We start from the raw sequence: 15,455 nt of genomic DNA, 5'->3' as shown, positions 1-15,455 counted from the left end.
ATTCACACACACTCAGCAGCATATTGGATGAAATTAATTTACTGAAGGAACAGTTTAATGATATCACTTGCAATCATATCTACAGGGAACACAACAACAGTGCCGACCAACTATCCAAGGAGGCTACGACACTTCCCAGAGGCGAGTGGATGATACAGGAGCAGCGAGGTACAAATGCATATCAGTACTACCACCGCCCATACATAGATGCACAGTATCATAGGGCAGCCAGCCCATGAAAACTGATATGAACAGATTTTTTTTTTGAACAATTCTGTATATAGCTGATAAATATTATAACTGATAGCCCTGCGTGGCAATATGTATATATGACAATACAGAACATCCTGCGAGATGATTTTTGCTTTTTGATAGACAGTAATAGAATCTACAGCTACCCACATGTGTGGTGGAAGAACATACAACATATGAAAAATGCATCTACAACATGTAATTTTTCCAATCAATGAAAGATTACGATTTTTCCAGTGGAAAAAAAAAAAAAAAGAAATAGTAAATTGTTCCAACATCCAACGATTGGCGATTACAGTCAAAGCAGAGCAATGGCATAAGGAGTGTTCTTCACATTTACGAAAGGTATTATTGGCGTAACAACGAGTGTGGGATAGACCAGAATGGCGGAGGTGGAAGTGGAGTGCTTAGCCGCAGCAGTATTCGAGTGGTGTGAATTGCCAGAAGATACCAACGAGGAGATTTTGGCGTCTCTGCCACTTGAATCCCTATGCATATCTCGGGCCGTTTGCAAGGAGTGGAATGCCCTCTTTTCATCCACTAAATTTATAACATATATAAAAGAACTATGGGGAATTGTAGCCAAACCTATGCACAATGGTGTGAAGTATCTAGGGTATGGACTTAAACCATCATGTTATAGAATATCTGATTGGAAATGGCTCTCTGAAAAGTTCTATAAAGGAATTGTTGGATGGGAATTTAGATGCCTATCCATAGGGTTAGGGCTACACTGTCACAAACCGTTCTAACACAGCTGGGAGTATATTGGGCACATCTTTTTCATATCCCTTCCTCCATTTTAAATGATATTAACTGTCTCATGGCTAACTTCATCTAGGTGGGTGCACACAGTAGGAAAAAAATCCATCTTACCAAGCCTTCAAATATAACTCTCCCAAAAAACATAGGTGGATGGGGAATTTTAGACCTTTGTCGCTTTGGCAAGGCTTTACTCATCAAGTTGCTCTGGAGGGGGTTATTTGGAGCAAGTAATTGGAGTAAGGTTATACAACACAAATATAAAAAAAACAAAGATTTCATTTTCTAGTACCGCTTGGGTTCAATTGGAAAAAAACAAGGTTCAGCAATATGGTCAAGCTTCCTGAAAATTGAGAAATGTTTCATTCAACTACTGACATGGAAATTCCAAACTGGAAATAATATCCTGATTGGTTTTGACCCAATTCTGGGTGTTGAACCGAAACTCTCCATCTCAAACAATTTCACGCAGTTCCTAAATGACCATGGTTTCTTTTTCTGGGGCCAAGTCATAAAAGACTGGCAAGGAAATCTCCCTGTCTGGAAAAATGCAAATGAACTGGGATTAACTGGTCACTTGAAAGAAGAATGGATTCAGATCATCACATCTATGAAACAATTGGGCATATGTAGATCAGGGAACCAGGATAAAATAATATGGTCGGGGAAAATGCTTTCTGACAACATAGTTGTAGAAGACGCATACCAGACATTAACAAAAAGAATTGTGAGGAAAGAGGAGAATCATACCCTTTATGCCTTCTAGAAAACAAAAGCGCCAAACAAAGTTATAATCTTCAGCTGGCTTGTTTACCATAATAGAAATCTTGTTTGGGAAAACTTGCAAAAAAGGAATTGGTATGGGTCGGGCATTTGTTGCATATGCAAAAACCACTCAGAAGAAAATGATCACATTTTTTTACAATGCCTCCCCACTACTTGGGTTTGGGAAAAAATTTCTTCCCTCATGGGCTTCCCTTATATTCAGCGTTCTTGTATTAGAGACTCCTTGGAATGGTGGAGCTCTCAGAAACCTGCTTGGCGAATTATACCTCTCTTCCTTTTCTGGGAAATCTGGAAATGGAGGAATAGAAACATCTTCCAAAACAGTAGAGAAGATTTCTCTATAATTATTGAAAAAATAATCACAAATCTTTCTTTTTACTCTGTACAGCCATTATGCTCTAAAGAGGAATCCAAAATGAAAAATGACTTACAATTCTCTTATCCTATGAGTTTTTTTTATGGAGCAGCGCAAGGAAACAACTATGCTTGTGGCTTTTGGATTGCAATAATGTTGGAGATCAGATCCCATGTACCATTCTTACTTAAAGCCATCATTTCGTCCTTCATGGCTGCTTTCCACTTGTCACTATTTGAACCTTCTACAGCTTCCTGATAACACAAAGGTTCATCATCATTAGCGATCAAAGCAACTGAAGTAACATGATCATCATACCTTCTCGGAGGGCGTTGGATCCTTGTAGACATCCTTAAGAATGTTTCTGGTGCTTCCACAATTGGCTGTCTATCAACTGTAGGAACTTCTTCATGATCGCCATCTGAGACCTGTTCATGACCTCCATCTGAACCCTATTCATAATCTGATTCTGAAACCTGTTCACGACTAGAATTTGAACTACGGTCATCATGACTATCGTTAGAAATGCTATCAAACTGAATATGCTAGAAATCAGATACATCATCCTGTTTCAATCTACTATTTACATCTAACTGTACAAGAGAGGATTCATCAAACTTTACATCTCTGTTGATGATGATTTTGCGGGTAGTAGGATCCCACAATCTAAATCCCTTTGTTCCATCACCATACCCAACAAAGATATACCTTTTAGACTTTGGATCTAATTTAGTTCGCTCATGTTTAGGCACTAGAGCATATGCTTCACAGCCAAACACTCTGAGTTTAGAATATTCACAAGGGTGTCCTTTCCATACCTCTTGCGGAACCTTGCAGCCTATTGCCGTTGATGGAGATCGGTTTATCACATAACAAGTTGTTGCCACTGCTTCTGTCCACAACTCCTTTTGCAACCCGGCGTTACTCAGCATACACCTTGCTCTCTCTAGAAGAGTCCTGTTCATGCGTTCAGCAACTCCATTCTGCTGAGGAGTATAAACCGTGGTATTATGTCTCTCGATCCCTGCATCCTTGCAATATCTGTCAAACTCCTTGGAGGAAAACTCACCACCATTGTCAGTTCTTAAACATTTTATAGTTCTACCAGTGCTGTTATCTACCAATGCTCTAAACTGCTTGAAAACTGTAAAAACATCAGACTTCTTTTTCAACATGTAGACCCATACTTTTCTAGAAAAGTCATCAATGAATGATACAAAATAAGACGAACCACCATATGAAGTTGTAGGAGCTGGACCCCACACATCTTAATGGATATAATCAAGTATGCCTTTACTAGTATGTTTGCCTGTTTTGAACTTTTGTTTACTTTGTTTTCCAAACAAGCAATGTTTACAGAAATCTAACTTTCCAGATCTTAGATTTGGAAGTAACTTCCGATCAGCCAAAATTTTCAACCCTCGTTCGCTCATATGGCCCAACCTTTGATGCCATAGGCGAATGGAACTACTGTCCTGTTCAGACACCGACACATGATCTGACCCAGTTCTACCTTCTAATTGAAAAAGATTTCCTACCTTCTTAGCCTTCATTACTAGTAAGATACCTTTATAGATTTTCATAACTCCACCTTGAATTACAGTTTTATATCCATTCGTATCCAGTGCTCCTAATGAAATTAGATTTTTTCTTAGATCTGGTACATGTCTCACATCAGTTAACATTTTGGTTGTGCCATCAAACATTTGTAGTTGTACACTTCCTATTCCAACAATACTGCAAGTGACATCATTACCCATGTACACGACTCCATCATCAACTGAATCTAACAACCAATGTTGATCATGTTTAGAAACATTAACAGACAATACCTCATCACTCATACCTGAACCAGATACTGAACCTGTATCTGTGGTGTTGGCTTCCTTCTTTTCTGTCGAAGAGCCTTCTTTAGCAGCCTGCTTTCGCTTCCAGCAATCCTTTTTCAGATGTCCAGCCTTGCCACAATGCCAACACTTCACCTTTGGCTTCTTTCCTTTGGACTTTGAGCGAGAGTCGCTATGCTTTCCCCGGAGTGTCTCTCTCGTGAGCGACCTCTGGCCATCATTACCTCTGATGTAGAGGTGTCTGCATTCAACCTCTTCCTCGTCTCCTCAGCCAACAAGGCTCCAACAACATCGTCAAACTCAAGGATGTCTGATGTACTAAAGCTTATGGAAGTAACAAAGTGATCCCAGGATTCGGGCAATGAACACAATAGAGTTATTGCCTTATCCTCTGAATCAAATTTCACATCTAGACTATCTAATTGCACCAGTAAAGTATTAAAAACATTCAGGTGATCAGCAATCGAGGTACCTTCTTTCATCCGCAAACCGTAAAGCTGCCATTTCAGGAGAATCCGATTTGTCAAAGATTTCGTCATATAGAGCTTCTCAAGCTTCGACCACAGGCCTGCGGCGGTTTTCTCTGACACAATGTTGAACAGAACATCGTCCGCCAGACATAACCGAATTGCGCTCAGAGCTCTATCGTCCATCTCATCCCATTCATCCTCCGTCATTGAAGGAGGCCTTTTGTTTTTCCCCAACAGTGCTTTCGCCACACCTTGTTGAACCAGCAGATCGTGCATCTTTACCTTCCAGATCTCGAAATTATTTTTGCCATTAAATTTCTCGATTTCAAATCGGGCACTCTGAGTTTTCGCCATCTCGTCTAAAACAAAGAATCTCCAATTTCAATTTTAAAACAAAAAATTAAACTCAATAAATGCCTGTGCCTCAGTTTACATTTAATCTCATTTAAAAAAAAAAATGAAAATAAAATTGGCGCTTGCTGATGAATTGGCGCCTGCTGATCAACAGAAGAACCGCGCCCCTTAAAAAACGGTGTAAGGAACATGAAATTGGCGCGACAATCCCACTCATATACGCGCCAAATAACTCATTGGCGCATTGGCGCACTTAAATAATTCGATTCCGCGCTATGTCAGGATATTGGCGCTACTGTTTTCATCAATCCCGCGCCAATCCCAAAACACCATATAAACAGCGCATATATTTAAAAAATCAACACAGCGTATGGATTTAATCTATCCACGCAGACTTAAATACATAGCAACGCTGTTTCAAATAGATATTTCCACGCTGTTTATAACATATATATCCACCTGTACGCTGTTTTAACGCAGGTGTCCATACACATACAAAACAAAGCAGTTTCAAAAACGCAGTTTCAATAGATATCCACGCTGGTTTCAAAACGTAAAACCGCACCGTAATTACAAATGCTCACGCAGGTTATAATATAACCACGTCGTTTGATAATATATATCCACGCACCAATTGCAATAAAATACCCACGCTGCGTTTAAAATAAAAAACATATATCCGCTGGTTTAAATACATACCCACGCAGGTCTTTGAATGGAAATACGCACCGGTTTCAAAACATATGTATCAACGCCGTTTTGAAACACCGTCCACAAACGTTCCATGATCCACATCAGCATTAATACGCAGATCCACGCTGTTTGAACAGCTCCACAGCGCACCAGGTATTAGATCACCTCCAGGCAACACCTCCAGGCAGCAAATAAACGACCTTAGCTCCACCTCCAGTATGCAAGTCCAATCTTGCCTCCAACATGCTCTGATACCAATTGTTGGAGATCAGATGCACAGCAATACATAAATCATATACACAGCAAAAACAACAAGCACATAAAACACAAGAATTAACGTGGTTCACCCAACCAATCTGGGCTACGTCCACACAAACTAAGGCATCGGCAATCTTATTAATCAATAAACAGGAGATTACATCAATTCTCTCACACTCCACCCAGCTATCCGTATGACCACCTATTTTATAGCAAGGAGAATCTAACTACTTCTCACATCAAATTTAGGATGCATTAAATCTCTCCCAACAACCTGGAGATAATCTAGCAACAGATTTTCTATTGTTGTCACACACTGGGATTTTTCCTATTTTGACTAAAACAGAAAAATCTCAACAAATAAATGTTGACTTGATATACAGGATGCATTGGAATTGTGGTGCTGGTACTAATACTAAAGCTGAAGAAGTGGCTCTCTAGGGTCTCCTATGGTTCAATAGTTTCCTTGGAAACCCTGAGCTACATATACGGTGATTCGAAAATCATAATCGACCAAGTCTTGGGGAGAGCATCCATCAACAATCCCAGACTACAAGGATGGATGGAAAGAATCGAACTTTTATGGAAAGCTCAAGACAGATACACAATCCAACACATTGAAAGACGTTTTAACAAGGATGCAGACAAACTATCAAAAAAAGGATTACAGGGAAGCAATGACGATTGGTATCTAGAGATTACATGGGAGCAAATCATATACGACATGGAGAGCCTTCCAAACCCAGGTTAACCATTTCTATGCAAGCCTCTCAAAGTTTTTTTGTGTAAAATACTGTTATATAGGTTGATAATGTACAATTTTCCCATGACTTCTCCTCGGGAGAATGAACACCCAGCAAAGTTCCCTAAAAAGGCTGACAAACTGTTAGTAAAATTGCTGTGTTAGTTTTGCAGGGATGCATAAATGTTTTCTTTTTGGAAATTTTGAGTTGTATGCCTGGCCACTGGGCAAAAACAGTGTCCTCTACGAGGGGCTTTCCTAAGCCTCCTCGTTAGATGGTGTCATTACAAAACAAAAGTCTTTTCCTTTTTTCATACCTCTGCTGACCAAGCTGTATTATTTTTTATAAAACTTTTTTCTTCTCTGGATTGGTTTCATATGCTACAGGTTTTCTCTAGAGAGGGGACTATCTCTTTTCAATAGGATGGCTGCTCAATAATACAGCTACAACTGATGTATTTTGTCTACTCCATAGACTTTTGCTGCTGATATATGCTCCTTTCTGTCATATCAACACAAAACTGTATCATGCATATTATGTTATCTATTTTTGACTTGATGTATTTGACTCTCGTTTCTTCAGAGTCACAGTAAACTATTGATATCATGGGCTCTATATTTTGTTTCTTTTTCGCCCAAAATGGCATCTGAAAAATATGCTACATGTATATCTATTACTAATCTAATGTATATCTATTACCAATAGAATATGTATATGAAGCTTTTTTCATACTTAAAAAAATGGGCGGAGGTGCCTCCCATAAAAAAAAACCTTAGGCTGCTTCTGTGCGAGCAAGATAGGCGGCCATGTAAAGGTTCTCTTGACAGGCACGTGGAAAAATTGCCTCCCTCCACATGGAAGTGAAGTACGTTGGATCTGCCCAAGGTTTCTTCTTGCTCAATGTCCCTAATGGAAGAGGGACTGTCTGCAATCCTCTCACTCGAACGTTCTTACAACTCCCACGCATGTCATCCACAGAGAGCGTTATAGGCAGAGGCATTGTTGGCTGGAAGGTGGGTAGTCAACAGACCTACTAAGTGGTGGTTGTGGGTTCCTCCGAGTACCATTTTCCATTTGTGTATTGTCACAAAGTGGAAATCTATGACTCTTCTGAGAAGTCATGGGGGGCAATCCAATACCTGCCCGAGAATTTGAGCAACATCTCTCGAGTAACAGAGGAGATTCTTTCCGCGGTGGCTTCTTCTATTGTATGACCTTCGATCGCCAGGCCTGGACGGGTGGTGTTTTAGGTTTTAGCATGGTAGGGGACACATCTTCTTTTACACCCTTCCCCGCGTCAGTAGATGGTAATAGCATTAGGGCGAGGCCCCACAGCGTGCGCACCGTTTCGCCCAAGCTGCTCATCTGCGGGTCGCGGATTGTACTTGCTGCGATCCCAGCCGAAGGGATTGTAGAGGTAATTTTTTGGGAGTTTCGAAACGACTTTTCCGCTTGGAAGGAGATTGCAAGGACGCCTCCATCAATTTACCAAGTTCTTCGGTTTCCTCATCGTTCCATTCAGTGCGAAGAAGTGGAAGTTCTTCGGATTCCTCATCGTTTCATTAAGTGCGTAGAAGTGGAAGATTGTGTGCGCTTCGCAAACGAGCAGTGTAAAAATTTTGTTGTTTACTATTTAAACGAAGACACATGGAGTTGGCTCCCCACTCTAGATGAAGGGTATGGGACTCTGTGTCTCCTGGCCTGGCCTGATATGAACGTTTGGTGAAACCTGATTTGATTAAGACTCATTTTGTTTTATTACAATGTATATTGTGAGATAAATTTGAATGTGGTGTGTTATCACTCGTATGTTTGACATTTTAGATGAACACTTCACTTATTTTTAAGGAAATTAAGTTTTTCGTTATTAGAATAAAATTACACTTAGTGATTTTATAAATTTCATTTCTACATATTTTCTACTTTCAAAACTGAATACATTATTCATCCATTCTTCATCGTCATTCTAATACAAAATGAAGGACAATCAAGATTCAATGAGTCGAAAGTCTAGTCCTATTGCTAGTTAATCAAAACATGGTTTGAAGAATGAATCTGAGTTCTACATTAATACCTGAAAACCGAACATGGAGGAATGGAATGCATCTTTTAAGTCTTACAACATCACATCATTTATGTTGCCAAACTTTGTTCGTATCAAAAGCATCCATCTATTCTTTATCATCATCCTAACACCAAATGAACAACGATCAATCACTAGTTTAGTTATGGCCTACACAAAATATTCTTTGGTTTTTTCTCCTTTATTTTGCATCTTAAGCTTTTTTTCCCATTATTTTACATCTTAAAATTCCATATTCATAGGCAAAATAAAGAACAACCAATAGTTTAGTTCTTGCCTACCCAAAATAATCTTTGTTTTTTTCACCATTATTTTGCATCCGAGAATTCCATATACATAGGCACAATTCATTGGAATTATGATTGTATATGTGAGAAGTAATAAAACTACGTCTTCAATAGTTGATGTGGCATATGGTAAAATGTGAAAAAGGTTTTGTTTGGTTCGTTTGAGCATATATATATATATGATGATATTTCCCTTTTCACCATAAATAATTATCTTTTTCTAATATGAAAATTTATTAAATATTGACTTATTCATTGTGGCTCTATATGTGAAACGTAATGAAGGTACATCTTTAATAATTGATATGGCATAATGAAGTCATGGAAAATGTAATAATTATGTGTGTGAATCTGAATGAGTTAGAATAAATCATTATATAATTTTTCATCTATTTGGATACTTTCTCATTGGAAGACTTGGAGGAATTGCTTTGGAAGGTCAAATTTATCAGTAGATCTCAATTTGGAGATTTGGGGTCTAGAGCCTTCCAATGCCATTTTGAGGCATCAAACAACACTTTTGGGGGTCAAAACATTGTGAACATAGCTCTCATCCCCTCACTACTATTTTATGTACTGAAACCTTCCCAATGGTGCAAAATTCACTTTAATCAGAGTTTGTATGTAGAATTTATGCCTCTTGCAAGTTGTCTTACCTTGTCGACCGCTATATTATCAAGTGGATTCCATGTCAACCCCTATTACTCACATGTGGGGCTAGTCATCTGTCAAATTACAAGAAAAATCTAGAGGCTCCAAAACTTTAATACTAACCTTAACTATAGAGGACAATCTTCCCATGCTAAACACTAGGTCATTAGGAGCAAAGGGGTTCCATTATTTTAGAATTATATTTGTTCCATAGGTAGGCATGCTTTTAGGCATGGGATTTGAGAGCCTAACAAAGGATGAAGGATGAAGAAGATTTTGTATTAGCCATTTAGGCCAAAAATGTTAATGGTAAATTTGTAATATGTGCACCTTTTTATTTGCATTTTCATATTGAAGAAAAGAGAGCATAGGTCCTACCTTCTAGCTAGGTTTTCTCTTATTTTTTTTTTTAGAATACATCTTATTTTATTTTGTGTGAATGGTGTGTTCATTTGCTCAATTCTCTAATTTCCGTATTTAAGTTATTTTCTTAAATTTGACCAATATGTTGGTGCTAACAAATATGAGATACGAGGAAACGAACTTACATAATAAAATATTTAAAATGGATGAATGTATTTGAGTATTTCATTATTGAATTTCATGGTATGGATGAATGATGAGTATGTCATATGAATGATGTATGTATCAAAATGAATGATGAGGATCAATCAATGTATGTCATTATTTAATTCAATTATGAATTTAAATTTTATGTGTGTATCAATGTATTTGCTATTTCTATTAGTTTATTTATGCTTTCATTATTGAATATGAACTTGACATATATATATATATATATATATATATATATATATATATATATATATATATATATATATATACCTCAACGTCCCTGCACTCCCTAAAATTCCCTAGAATTTGAGGGTACTCCCACACGTCCCCCTTGTGCATCTCCCGACCCTTGCGTCTCCGCGCATCAAATTTTTGGTCAAGCATTGGATTTTTTAGAGTCATTGGGCTGAGGCACCAAGGAAAGTCTTAAATCCAGAATAATTTCCCTATACGGAGGGGATACATGGAGTGAAATCGTTTTACCCGAAAAATTTAGGGTGAAGATAACAAGAAGAGTCGTAGACCTTTTTCTCGCTATCAAGTTCTTCTTCTATCAACACTCAATAGTAGTCCTGATGATGGATCCCTGTTGGGATTTGAAACGTTGACAGAAATAATGGTTTTTACTGTGGGTTCTCCTGTTACTAAAGAAGATGTTAACCACAGAAGTCTTAAATCCAGAATAATTTCCCTATGCGGAGGGGATACATGGAGTGAAATCGTTTTACTCGAAAAATTTAGGGTGAAGATAGCAAGAAGAGTTGCAGACCTTCAATTTCTTAATTTCTCGCTATCAAGCTCTTCTTCTATCAACACTCAATAGTAGTCTTGATGATGGATCCCTGTTGGGATTTGAAACGTTGACAGAAATAATGGTTTTTACTGTGGGTTCTCCGGTTACTAAAGAAGATATTAACCACAGAAGTCTTAAATCCAGAATAATTTCCCTATGCGGAGGGGATACATGGAGTGAAATCGTTTTACTCGAAAAATTTAGGGTGAAGATAGCAAGAAGAGCTGTAGACCTTCAATTTCTTAATTTCTCGCTATCAAGCTCTTCTTCTATCAACACTCAATAGTAGTCCTGATGATGGATCCCTGTTGGGATTTGAAACGTTGACAGAAATAATGGTTTTTACTGTGGGTTCTCCGGTTACTAAAGAAAGTGAGTACGTCGGGTTGGACTAGTTTGTAATATGGCAAATTTTGATGCATCCTTTTTTTTTGAGTGGAATTTTGTACTTACAAAATGACATTATGCTTATGAAACAAATTATCGATTTCATCTTGAACATTAAGAAAATAGACAAAAACCCGAACAAACCTTGGTTAACAAATGCCATAATAAAACACAATGTACAATAATATATATATATATATATATATATATATATATATATATATATATATATATATATATATATATATATATATATATATATATATATTAACTGAAATATATATATATATATATTAACTGAAATATCACCAGGATAATAATCAAACCCAAGACCCACCTCATTGGAAGACATCCTTTCCCATTCAATTTCAAGGTGCCGATTGTTTTTCCCTTGAGTGAGCCTAATGGTTAAGAGCATGTGTTTTCTTCTAAGAGGTCACAGGTTCAAAACCAAAGGGGGTAGAGTATGTATGCTTTCGTAGACGTAGCAGTGAAATTTCTATGCAGAGGTGGGTCCCTTGTCTCACAAACAAGGGGGTATCATACACAAATTTGGTGTCTTGCTTGGTTGTGACCTTAAAATTGGATAATAATAATAATATTTTATCAAAAATATAGCAAACATCACAAAACAACCTCAGTAAATGAATGTCATAACAAAACATTCAATGTGAACCAGTTAATAAATATAGTTGACAGTTGAAAATTTATAAATTAGATGATAATAATAATAATTTGTCAAAAAACAAAAAAACATCACAAAATCTGAATAAATGAATGCCATACCAAAACAGGCAATGGAAACCGGTTAATAAATATAATTGAAAATTTAACTCACTAATAATAAAGTTGAAGACATACCTTGCCTTTAGGAACCTTTACATATTCAATTTCAATTATTTGTAAATGTTTGTGCTTGACAGAGAGATCTCCCATGAATTAGAAGCTTACAAATTTGGAGAGGATAGCTCCCAAGGAATTACGAAATAGATTTCAGATAGAAGGTCCGTAATATCTCTTGTACATATTTCTCGTTTAATAATGATTTGAAACTTCTGTGTACACCTGTATATTGCTTCTCCATGTAATTGTCTCTAGAGGTTTGAATTCTGTTCGTTTTGGGAATTTGACAGGAAATCTCTTGTTATGGGTTTTGGCATTTGCATGTGGGTGGAGGGATCGAAGGGAAGGAGGGAAATGTGTGTATACGATTTAGTTTTCACCTTTGGACCCTGTTTAAATAGAAAATGATTGGTTGTGTATACTGTCCCCTGCCTCAAGTCTCAGCGATTTCATTGTAAAAGATCCTTGTTAACTACGTAAGGGAACTGAACCCACATTTCTGAGATCACAATACACTCTGTGTGTTTGATCTTCTTAGTGCTTCCTCTTCTCGAGTAGTAGCGATGTCTACTAGCTTAGGCTCGAACCTAGGAAAGGACTTGCCAAATCCCAGTAGTGATACAAAAATATGTAAGGGGACTCTGGAAAAGTAGCAATGAGCTTCACTCTGGATGATCCCTCCTCATGCTCGACCAACGATGAGTCAAGTGTTCAACGACTTAGGTAAGAATGTCTAGCCCTTCATGTGACTAATAATCTTGCGATTTTTCCTTAAGCTTCCTCAGTTTTATATTTAATTTGATTCACTCTTTTGAATTTATGGGTCTACTTTAGAAGTGCAGCATCTGAGGGTTTCATATGAAATTTACCTCAAACTGTGTAGACAGATTCTTGCCTTTTGTGATTGGTCAATTCTCTTGAGATTGTCTCATTGACAAGTTCTTGTAGGGTAGCCAATTCTATTTCCATAACATCTAGGGCTTTTGCTAGTTCTTATGGAGTGACATATATTTCTTTTATGGTCACTGCATTTTCTACGAGTTCTTGTGAAACAACAGATATTTCCTTCTCTAGAATTAGGCACTCAGCCAGGGAAAAACCCCTCTCTAGGGGAAAACCCATAAATTCTTCTTTTCTTATTTTGGATCAAATCAAATGAGACAACCAAGACCTTATGACAAAAAACATAGACTCTCCTCCATCCACCAAGCTAGCCTCCCATCAAATTTTAGTCAAATATTCCTTAGTCAACATCAACTCTTCAACCAGGGTCTTGGCCCAACTATGCAATCCTGAAGCTTATCTTGTACTTTCATCCCTGTAATTATATTAGTCTCTTCGCACGTGTGGCAAAATGTGACAAAATTCAAACTTTCTTTCCTTTGCTAGACCTCTTGTCTTCTTCGCTAGGATTCTTATGATTGAATAAATGCTTCCTTCTATATTTCGTACTTCTTGCAGATTAAATCATACTTGTCTTCTTTTTAAAACAAGTGGAATGCTAGGGTATATATAGTGGTTTGAAGCTGTTCTTTGAGGTTGACATGAACCGTGGACAAGCCGACTTGATGGAGGAGGGGAAGATGAATAAAAAACATAAAAATAATTTTATTTCTTTGATACAAAATGCCCAATAAGGGTCTAGACCATCATGACTTAGACTTTGACTCAAGAGACAAACCTTAGAGCACTCAATGGGTTCTCTTGGCTTAGAAATAAAATAAACAAATCATGAAACACATGCTTAAATACTAATTTTCTTTTCTTTCTCTTTGACAAATACATTACATCATAACTCAAATAATTATGAAGACCGATACTAGTTACATTTCTCAACACTCCCCCTTAACTAGGGAGGTTTTCATAATTGTTCAACTAGTACTAAGTTGACCTCAATTTGAAATGTTCCAAGGAAAATACAAAGAAGAATACAAAATACACAATGCTTGGGATACCCTTATTGCTAAGGTATCCTCTTGTTGATTTTGGGTAGCATCGGATGTGCTATAGCCATGAAATTTGGTGGAGAGGCTAAGGCACATGAGATCTCTAAGACCCATAAATCGTTTGGAGAAATTCCACCCGGATAAGAGATATTAAAATAATTAATATTTTTAATGGGTTCTAAACTTAGGAAAATAAAAATATTAATGTGTATTAATATAAAATGGGTGAGAAAGTTCTAAGTGACGAGGATCAAGCCAGTTCTAATCTTAGCCATTGATTAGGGACTTAATCGGTTGTTGATTCGTCAACAGGAAAAGTATAAGAGGAGGCTTGAGGGTCAGTTGGAGACACACCAAGAGAGATCAAGAATTTGATTTTATAGGGCAGGGTTTGCTGAGGAAATCGAGTTAGTGATCAGAGTTGCAACGAGGGGCAGTTCAGCAAGGGATTTTCATCCGAGGCTGAAGAATACATAGCAGAGAGGAAACGCAGTTTAGGGAGAGACAATGCGAGCCCAAGAAGGGTTGATGTAGAGGCAATAGGAGCTGACGCAGAGGACGTAAAGGGCCGTAGAGGCTGACACAAAAGTCGTAGAGGCTAACGCATAATTCTTAGAGAGCTTTAGAGGCAGCACTGGGAGATTTTGTGGGGCAGACTGGAGCAGATCAATAGATCCTGAGTTGGGAGAGGAAGATGCAGATCGTAAAGGAGTGACACAGTTCTAGAGCAGTGATTGGAGCAGTTTTCGTTGTCCAACATAGGGAACAACTAGAGTCACTGTGGGGTTTGATCACCTGGTTGTTGATTTGCTGGAATATCTATCTCCGGATAGATGTACTACTACTAAGGATATTTTCTGTTGGGTGAGCCATTTCTAGCACCCTAGTTGTATTCACGGAATTTGATTAATAATACAAACCCTCCATATGCTGCACCGATTTTCCTGAATTGGGTTTTTCTGGGGACAATTGTCCAAAAATAACGGTGTCTCTTGTGTTATTGTATTAGTTTATTTCAGTGCATGATTTGTACATTTATGAAGGCTGCAATAGTGTTTACTTCAATGTTTATGCAATTAAATAACTTGTTAATGAAAATAACAAGTAGAAGATTGTAAACTAGAAATTGCAGTAGGGGTTTTTGATGTGTTAGATACAAGAATTTTCACATGGTATTAAAGCGATTACAGATCATAGGTGACTTAAGACACCAGCCGAGAAATCTGAGAATTTGCAGCAGAGAAGCAACTGTTCCAAGAGACAACGTTGTTCCAAAGCTAACGAGGCAAGAGGAGGAGTGACACAGTACAGAGAGAGTGATGCAGAGGCTCACGCAGTGCCTGCGTCCTCTGCATCACACTCTGAGCCT

General features: G+C 37.8%; 1 pseudogene; it reads left to right on the top strand.

The window, feature by feature from the left end:
- The first annotated feature begins 635 nt into the window (after nucleotides 1-635).
- LOC149163283 (F-box/kelch-repeat protein At5g15710-like) lies at nucleotides 636-8,246 on the top strand (annotated as a pseudogene).
- Nucleotides 8,247-15,455: the final 7,209 nt, after the last annotated feature.

The sequence above is a fragment of the Pinus tabuliformis genome, chromosome 5_1, assembly GCF_031772625.1.
Source record: "Pinus tabuliformis cultivar Carrire ecotype Pingquan chromosome 5_1, CPIR1, whole genome shotgun sequence".
In the NCBI taxonomy this organism is placed as follows: domain Eukaryota; kingdom Viridiplantae; phylum Streptophyta; class Pinopsida; order Pinales; family Pinaceae; genus Pinus; species Pinus tabuliformis.
The sequence above is the reverse complement of the archived record's forward strand: the minus strand, read 5'-3'. Positions and strand labels throughout refer to the sequence as shown.